The 9,890-nt window shown below is 41.0% G+C and overlaps 1 pseudogene; it reads right to left on the bottom strand.

Annotated features, from left to right (window-relative positions):
* Nucleotides 1-8,116: 8,116 nt before the first annotated feature.
* LOC124967035 (forkhead box protein M1-like) lies at nucleotides 8,117-9,332 on the bottom strand (annotated as a pseudogene).
* Nucleotides 9,333-9,890: the final 558 nt, after the last annotated feature.

Below are 9,890 nucleotides of genomic sequence, written 5' to 3' on the forward strand. Positions count from 1 at the left end.
AAGAAACTGTGGAGTGTGTGTGTGTGTATATATATATATACACACACACAATGGAATATTACTCAGTCATAAAGAATGATAAAATTATGGCATTCGGAGGCAAATGGATGAAATTGGAGAATATCATGCTAAGTGAGATAAGCCAATCTCAAAAATCCAAAGGACGAATGATCTCACTGATAAGCGGATGATGTCACATAATGGGGGGTGGGAGGGGGGCAAGAATGGAGGAAGGAAGGACTGTATAGAGGGAAAAGAGGGGTGGGAGGGGTGGGGGGAAGGAAAAAATAGAATGAATCAAACAACATTACCCTATGTAAATGTATGATTACACAAATGGTATGCCTTTACCCCATGTACAAACAGAGAAACAACATGTATCCCATTTCTTTACAATTTAAAAAAAAAATAGAATGCACCCAGAGCTGCCAAATCAATGAATGAATAAAGCCAGGGGAATTCTTGAGCCTTCATGGAGAAACAGAGATCTGAAGGTGCCTTCTTACAAAACACCTTTCTGGGAACAATGAGATGAGGACTGAAAGGTGATAATATAAAGATAAAGAAGAGATAATATAAAGAATAAGAAGAGAAGAGGAAAATGTGGAAAGTGATGGAGATGGAAAAGGTCAAACAGGAGAAGGATATAAAATGAGAAAGGAAACTGGGATTACTGGAGAGTGTGTCTATATTTGTGTCTGCCCACACACGCATCTTGGCTAAGTAAGTGTTCACTGGAGAAGTGTCAGGGTACCACTATCTACTGAGGAATCTTCTTCTTTCTTTTTTACATCTATCTTCAAAGGACACATCATTATAATGGAGTGCAAACAATAAGCTAAGAGTTAACTCTCAGAATTGCAGACCAAGGGAAATGAAGCAGAGTTAGAATTGGTTTCTGGAGTTATGCCTTTCTGGAAAAAAAAGATAGTTTTTTTTTTTTTTTCATTTAGTATTGACTATTCCTAGTTATTCTTTTATATTGTTGTGTATATTTTCAAATTAGCTTTTTTAAAGCTCTCTTACTTGCTATATAAAATATAATTTTGAACTAGTACAGTGAGCTATTCTGGATTCCTGGCAAGTATTTCTGGTTGTAAAAGGGCCTTATTTCTGTGGGAGTAGACCCTGAACCTGCTGATAAATTAGAATCTGATATCAAAGGAAAAATGCAATTCATTTTAGGAATCAAAAAGCTAATGAGACAATTTTGTAAACCTGTCATGTAAATGTTACCCTTTAAAAAATTCTAGAAAGACAACATTTGATCTGTGTACAACCTGTATAATCTTTTCAAGATAACAGAATATTTTTGTGCATTTGGGGTTGTAAACCTTCTTAGGACGAAAACATTTTGTGCAGGAAAAAAAGAGTATTTTTCAAGCTACTGTATTTTGTGTATAATTTAACTTAAATGCGAAATGTGTAAAACACTTAATGATATCTTTTAACAATTGTGCATTTGCCATATAATTACACTTTCTCTGTTTAAAGATTAAAGAAACTGCAATTCAATGTCAAAAAAAAAAAAAAAAAAAGAGCTCATCATCTTGTACTGAGTTTTATCTTCTAAATAGAAGAAAACTCTTTAAAATGTAGAAGTCACCATTGTATACTACTGTTTAAAATTATTGGAATAGATTCCAGCAGACTGGAAGTCAAAGCCCTCAAAGCCTATCAAATCCCCACCCCAGAGGGAACCCCAGTCATGGCTGGCTTCTAAGATTATAACATACGTCTACATTTACACATATCTATTTCTATAAAACTCATCATTATGCATACACTGCTCTGCAACATTCTTTTGTTTTATTGTCAACATTTTGACCTACAAGAAAGTGGAAAATCAATACCCAGTCAGCCTTCACCTAGAACTGTCAGTTGTTGCTATGTTGCCACCTGTCCCAGGTATGCACACATTTTTTTGAAACTTGCTTTTTAACTTGACATAAATATTTTTCCAGGACAATATAATGAGTCTGACCCCCTTCACTCTTAGGAGCTCTGAGGTGCCTTATGCAATGAACCGTACAGTATTCAAACATTTCTCAGATGACCTCTTGCTGAGGCTCGCCTTAAACTCCCAATCCTCCTGCCTTAGCCTCCTGGGCTGCTGGGATTATAGGTGTGCGCCACTGCGCCTGGCTTCTGGAAACTTTTCTCAGTAACCTCTGGAACTTGCCTTTGGTTTTCAGCAAGATCCCCCATGTCCTCAATAAATTCTTATGGACTCCAACTGGCATCTGGGTCTCTTGAAGCCTGCTTCACTTATAAGCCTGTTTTCCAAAATGGCTGTCCTAATTTACACTTCCCATCACCATTGTACAGGGATTCAATTTTTCTCCATATCCTCACCAAAACTGGCTATTTTTCCTCCCTCCCTCCCTCCCTCCCTCCCTCCCTCCCTCCCTCCCTCCCTCCCTCCCTCCTTCCTTCCTTCCTTCCTTCCTTCCTTCCTTCCTTCCTTCCTTCCTTCCTTCCTTCCTTCCTTCCTTCCTTCCTTCTTTCCTTTTGTTTTGTGGTGCTAGGGATAAAACCCTGGGTCTTGGGGCTGGAGATGTAGCTCAGTGGTAGAGTGCTTGCCTAACATCTGTGAGGCTCTGGGTTCAATTCCCAGCACCACCAAAAACAATAAAAAAAAAAAAAAAATCCACCTGTAATCCTAGTTATTTGGAAGACTGAGGCAGGAGGATTCCAAGTTTGAGACCAGCCTAGGCAATTTAGCCAGACCCTGTCTCAAAAAAAAAGTCTGGGAAAGTATCTTGGTGGTAGAGTGCCCCTGGGTTCACCTCCCATTATTGCAAAAAAAAAAAAAAAAAAAAAAAAAGTGTGTATATACATGTTGTGATGGGCTGACAGATCTCACTCCATGAGAATGTTATAGGCCAGACCCTAAGGGAAATGACTAAATAGACTCCATTTTGCTCTGAGACTCCATGTTATGTAGGAAATGGGAACACTCCACCTCTGTGCCCATCATCAGTTACGTGGTGTGACATGTTTAATAATATACAATGGCAACTCCTATGTAGTAAAGAATTGCTCTCTTTTGATTCCTATTGCTCCTAAACAATGTACCATGTGAACAGTGATTGTGTGGATGTTAGCAACCATTCTTTAGTTTGTACCTAGGTAAGGGTCAGTTTGACCCACTTCCCCCTCTGTCGATGATCTCATGATGTTAATGTGTAATTTCGAATCATAGCAACAGACACTTATGATTGATGTGATTTTTGTTATAAGAACCCCTACAACCCTGTGATCGGGGCTGTTCTCCCAATAGCCATTTTTTGGGGCATTATGTGAGACAGTCAGCCAGCCGGCTTAATAAAGATTCTCAAATGTGGACTTCTCAGTGGTGATCGGTCTGTTCTTAAGTTGCGCCCCATAACAATGTATGTGCATGTGTGTGCATACATAACAACTTTATGTGTGATACATGTCTGTATACATATGTGTATGTATACACATAAAACAAGTAATGAATAAAATGAGGAAATACATAAAATGAGTAATAATATATATAAACTCTAGATTATGATTTCTGACCATTTTAAAGCATCTTTGCCAATTTTGTCGAAGTATCTGCAGAATTGAAAGCTTGGAATTTAATGCATTAAGCATGTTAGCTGTGAGTTTGCCATTTATGATCTTTATTGTGTTGAGATACATTCTTTTTGTGCCTATTTTGTTAAACATGTTTATGTTAAATTTTGCCAGATGCTTCTTCAGCCTCTATTGATAGGACTGTATGTTTTCTGTCTTTCCTGCTGTTAACATGGGGTCCACATTTATAGGTTTGCACCTTTTGATCCATCCTTGCCTCCCTGGGGCAAATTTCAGTTGATCCTGGTGAATAATCCTTTCAATGTGCTGTCGAATTGTTCACTAGTATTTTGTTGAGGATTTCTTTATATATTTTTTCTAGTACTGGGGATTAAACCTAGTGATGCTCTATCACTGAGCTACATTCCTGACCACCCTTATTTTTTATTTTGAGACAGGGTCTCACTAAGGTGCTGAGGTTGGCCTTGAACTTGTGACCCTCTTGCCTCTGCCTCCCAAGTAGCTGGGATTATAGGCATGTACTACTACATTTGGCATTGTTGAGGATTATTGCATCTTTGTTTATCAAGGATACTGGCTTTCAATTTTCTTTTCTTGTAGTGTCCTTGCCTGGTTTTGCAATCGGGGTAAGACGGTCTTATAAAATACATTTGTAAGAGCTTTTTCCCTTTTAGATTTATTTGGAAGAATACAGGCAGGATTAATATTAATTCTTGTTTAACATGTTTGGTAGAATTCAACAGTGAAGTCATCAAGTCCTGGACTTCTCTTTGATGGAAGACTTTATTACTAATTTCGTCTCCATATTCGTTAGTTTGTTGAGGTTTTCTCTTTTTAAAAAATTTTTGGGGGCTGGAGAGATAGCTCAGTCGGTAGAGTGCTTGCCTTGTAAGCACAAGGCCCTGGGTTTGATCCCCAGCACCAAAAAAAAAAAAAAAAAAAAAAAAAAAAAAAAAAAAAAAAAAAAAAAAATTTTGTTTGTAGTTATAGATGGACACAATACCTTTATTATTTATTTTTATGTGGTGCTGAGGATGGAACCCAGTACCTCACACATGGGAGGCAAGCACTTTACCACTGATCCACAACCCCAGCCCCTTGTTCAGGTTTTCTATTCATGATTCTGCTTATAATAATGTTTAGTAATCTATCCACTTCTAGGTTATCCAATTTGTTAGCATATAGCTGCTACAATAATCTCCTAAAATCCTTTGTATTTCTGTGATATTGCTTATAAAGTCAAATCTCCTCTTTCATTTCTGATTTGTCTTTTCCCCCATTAGTCTAGATAATGCCTTGCTGATTTGTTTTCATCTTTAAAAATTTTTATTCTTAATAGAAGAGAAAAAAGTTGCTCTTTCTAGTCTCTGTTTCATTTATTTCTGCTCTGTCACTATTTGCTTCCAGCTTTGGGCTTCATTTCTTCTCTTTGTAGCTCCTTGAGGTGTAACGTTGGGTTGTTTAAGATCTTATTTTTCTTTTCTTTCTTTGTGACACTGGTGATCAAATCCAGGGCCTATGCTAAGCCAGTGCTCTACCATTGAGTTACAACCTAACCCAAGAACTTCTTTGAGGTAAGTGATTATTGCTATTAACTTCCTTCTTAGAACTTCTGCTGTATTTCATAAGTCTTGGCATGTTGTATGTCTAATTTCATTTGTTTCAAGATATTTTTTAACTTTCAGGAACATGTTTAAATTCCATGTATTTGAATTTTCCTAAATCCCTTGTTATTAATTTCTAGTCTTACACCATTATGGTCAGAAAAGATGCTTAATATGATTTCAATATTCTTAAATTTGAGACTCGTTTTGTGGCCTACTGTGTCCCATCCTGGAGGATGGCTGGCTGCACTTGAGAAGAGTGTGTATTCTCCTGTTGTTGGGTGGAATGTTGTGGATGTGTCTGTAAGGTCCATTTGGTCAAAAGTATAGTTTAAATCTAATGTCTTCCTACTGATTTTTTTCTCTGTTTGTGTGGTCTGTCCACCACTGAAAGCAGGGTATTAAAGTTCCCTACTGTTACATTACAATCTACCATTCCCTTCAGATCTATTAGTATTTGCTTTATATATTTAGGTGCTCTGATGTTGGATGCATATATATTTAAAATTTTTATATCTGCTTGATGAATCAACATCTTTATCATGTAATTTTGTTGTTTTGTTTGTTTTTTTACTTAAATTTCACTTTAAGTAGAGCTACCCCTGCTTCTTGCCTACTGCTGTGCCACCGCCCCCCGCCCCCCAGGCGGTACTGGGAATTGAACCCAGGGATGCTTTACTGAGCTACATACCTGGCCCTTTTCATTTATTTTGAAGCAGGGTCTCACTAAGTTGCCAAGGCTGGCCCCTAATTTCCAATCCTCCTGCCACAGCCTCCTGAGTGGCTGAGATTACAGGTGTGCTCCACATGCCTAGCTCCGCTACTGTTCCCATTTACAAGGAATATCCTTTTCCCTCCTTTCACTCTGTTTCCTTAAATGTTGGCTGAGTCTCTTCTAGGTGGCATGTAATTGGGTCTTATTCCTTTAATCCACTCAGGCACTATCTTTGGAGAATTTAATCCATCTACATCCAGGTAGTTATTGAGAGGCTAGGACTCACTACCACCGCTGCCGTTTTGTTGATTGTTGTGTGGTTATTCTGTAAATCCTCTCTTGCCTTCTTTGGTGATTAGGTGATTTTCTTTATTGGCCTGCTCCCCCACTTTCTCCAGGGCTGGGGATCAAACCCAGGACTTCATGCGTGCTAGGAGAGTGATCTCACGCTGAACAACATTCCCAGTCCTAGCATGCTCTGATCCTGGCTTTTATCTTTTATCTATTGAAGTTTTTACTTTGTGGTTACCATGAGACTCACGTAGACCACCACCTTATAGACCATTTTTAGATTATTTAATTTTGATCATATATAAGAAGCACAATTTTATTCCACCCTGCCTCACATTTTGGCACAATTTACATCTTTTTTATATTGTGCAACAATATAAAACATTGTTTCAGCTACTAATTTTTAAAGTAGTTTTATCTTTTAATCTTCATACTAAAGATACAGGTTTACATATCACTAATAGAATATACTGAATTCGACTATGTACTTTGGGGGAGGGTATGGGATTGAACCATGAGCCACATTCCCGTTCTCTCTCTCTTTTTTTTTTTTTTTTTTCCCGTACTGGGGATTGAACCCAGGCCTTATGTATACTAGGCAAGCACTGTATCAACTGAGCTAATTCCCAGTCTCCTCATTTTTAAAATTTTGAGATAGCTCACTAAGTTGCTTAGGGCCTCCCTAGGTCGCCTGAGGTTGGCTTTGAACTTGTGACCCTCCTGCCTCAGTTTCTCCAATCACTGGACTTATAGGCGACCAGATGACTGTGTATACTTTTTACTGTCATATTTCCATTTCACTAATTAGCACCCTTTTCTTTCAGTTGCAGGAACCCTGCAGCATTTCTTCAAAGATAGGTCTGCCAGGGATCTGGGGAAAGTCTTTTCTTCTCAATTTCTGAAGGAAAGTTTTGTTGGTACAGTATTCTTGGTTGATGATTTGCTTCTTTCAGCACTTTGAATATATTTTCACCTTATTCTCTTCCAGTTGCAATATTTCTGCTAAGAAATCTGTTGCTAGCCTTTTTTTTTTTTCCACCCTGGATTTTACTTGGGAGGGAGTTGCAGTAGTGTTGTTGAGCTGGCTCGTGTACATGCAGTCAGCTGGGGCTCAGGGTGGCTCTCTGCAAAGCTGAGGTGCAAGTTAAGGAAGCCAGGCAGGTCAGGGGTCCTTGCCACCTTCTTAAGCCTCTACCTGAGTTCTCCTCAATGTTAGTCTCCCTGGCATGATTAGGGACATTATCAGAGAAACATCTAATGGGGGCACATCTGGCACATTCTCTTTGCTTTAGACACACCTATCCACCCAACCCAAAATTCAACTCTTGACCCAATACGAGACCTTTTAAACCAGGATTTCTTGTGGGGAAAGCTGACTTGGAAACGTGGGGAGGGGGAGAAGGAGCAGTAAGAGGAACCCTGGTGGGGGGACCTACAGTAAAGGACCCTGGAGCGAGGCACCTCGGGTCGGGAAGAAACCCGCACTGCAGGTCCTGCCCTTCTCCAGGAAGCAGAAGCAGGGACAGAGTCAACAGCAACCCCTTGTCACCATGCCCACCTTCTGGCAGTCTCTAATGATCTAAGGAAATATGCTTAATTTATAATTAGAGAATAATTTGGAGAATTTATACTATTTACAAGGGCCACCCAACAAGGAGCAGGGAAGGTGAGAGACTCCCGGGCACAGAATGGAAATGATTTGGCAAAGTCCTAACTCCTTTTTACCACTGCTTTCATCATTCCCACCCTTCAGCTCCTGGCAGGGAGAGCAGAGGAATCAGATTCTCTCAGGGAGCATAAGGCGGCACAAAGACCAGTTACCCTACTGCTTGCAAAGGTCCCAGCTGCAGTTAAGGTGTGACTGCTGCCTTGGCATAATCAGGCCAGGGGAGCTATGAGGAGCAGCCTGGTCCCTGCCTGCTGTCCTCACTCAGAGGGCTTACGGGCACTGAGCCTTGGGACTGCCCAACCACATGAATGCCTGGAACGGTGGACAGCTTGAGCAGCAAGGCAAGGTCAAGTCCAGTCTCCACCATAGTTCAAGAATGAACTGAGACCAGTGGTTGTTGTCAGGGCCCAGTGGGTCCTCCTCCAGGCCAGGAAAGCTGATATCCAGCAGGATCTTGGAGAGGCTCTCATTCATCATATCCAGGACCAGACCTTCGGTCAGAGAATGGTTTGCTGGAAGGCTGGAAACCTGTAGCTCTGGGGACCCTGGCTTGGGAACTTCCAGATCAGAAGGCAAGAGCTATTAAAGGGGTCAGAGGCAAGATCAAAGGGTTCTGAATTGAGGAGCTCTTGGAGTGAGTCGAAGAGGGGATCAGATCCATCAGCCCCAGATCCATCAGCCAAAGGCACCCTGGGGGGTTCATAGTGGGCTGAAATCAAGAGCCTGTGCTGTGGCTGGGGGAGTGAGCCTCCAGGATTCAGGGGTTCTGGGGAGAATAGATTTGCTCAGGTGGAGGAGATGGGCAGAGTCTCCTTAATGGGGGTCTTGAAAGGTCCTCCCTCCTGCTGGAGGCAGCCAAGGTGGGAGACGGGCCTGCCAGGAGGCGAGCCTCAGTAGCTTGCTGAGGCTCTCTAAGAAGACCAGCTCAGGCTCATCCAGACAGGGAGGCTGCAGATGCTCTTTCCTTCAAGACTGGCTCATCTCACTCTTCTCCCTTCACTTAATCACGAGCATTTCTGAGACACATTGTGCTGGGGACCTAAGCCCACTGTAGGACTTCTTGGGCTTTGGGGTGGGACAGCAGGAAGAATCCTCCCAGGAGTGAGACAGCTCTTCTTTGAATGATGGGCATGGGGAGGGCCACTCTTCCAAGGGGGGGCTCTCCATTTTGATGGGTCTTGCTAAATGTGGCATGTCCTCTGCAGGCTGGGTTTCCTCCTCTTTGATGGACTGAACTTGAAGCAAAGGCAGCAGACCTTCTCCCAGCAGGGGTTTCTCCTCCTTGCCTGGTCCGGCAGCAGGAAGAGGGACTATGCCCTCATCAGCTAGTAGCAGCTTGGGGGCAATGCGGACTCATTTGCTATACTATGACGGGCAAGTTCTGAGCTCATGAGTGAAGCTGCCGGGGGTAATGGCACCTTCACTGGTTCACTGGGAACTGGATGGGCACCAGGTATGAGCTGATCCGTGGTAGCAGAGGCTTCATCCTGAATTTTCTGTACCTAGATATTTGTATTTTTTACTGGACTTGTAAAGTTTTCTGCCATTTCTTCAAACTTTTTATACCTTTGCCTCTCTCATTTCCTTCTTTAATCTCTGTGGGAATTTTGCCCTTTTGATGCTGTCCCATAATCCTTATAAGCTTTCTTTCCTTTTCATTTTTTTTCCTCTTGAATGTATATCTTTAAGCAACCTGAGTTGTATTCTTCTGCCTGAGCAATTCTGCTATTGAAGTTCTCTACTGCACTTTTCAACTCCAGAATTTAATTTCTAAAGACCATTAAAATTATCTAAAAGCTACTATTTTTGTTCTTTTGTTTTTCTTGTTTCAATGGCTGTTTTATTTTCTTGAAATTTGCTGAGCTTCCTTAAGATAATTTTTTGGAATCCTTTGTCAGGCAGATCATCAGTCTCCATTTCGGTAAGATCAGTTACTGTGCTTTATTTTGTTCCTTTGGTGGACACATGTGTCTCTGAATGTTCTTCATCCATGGGGCTATATGTTAGTATATTGAGCATTTGAAGTGGGAAGTATTTATTCCAG

The sequence above is a fragment of the Sciurus carolinensis genome, chromosome 16 (assembly GCF_902686445.1).
Source record: "Sciurus carolinensis chromosome 16, mSciCar1.2, whole genome shotgun sequence".
Lineage (NCBI taxonomy): Eukaryota > Metazoa > Chordata > Mammalia > Rodentia > Sciuridae > Sciurus > Sciurus carolinensis.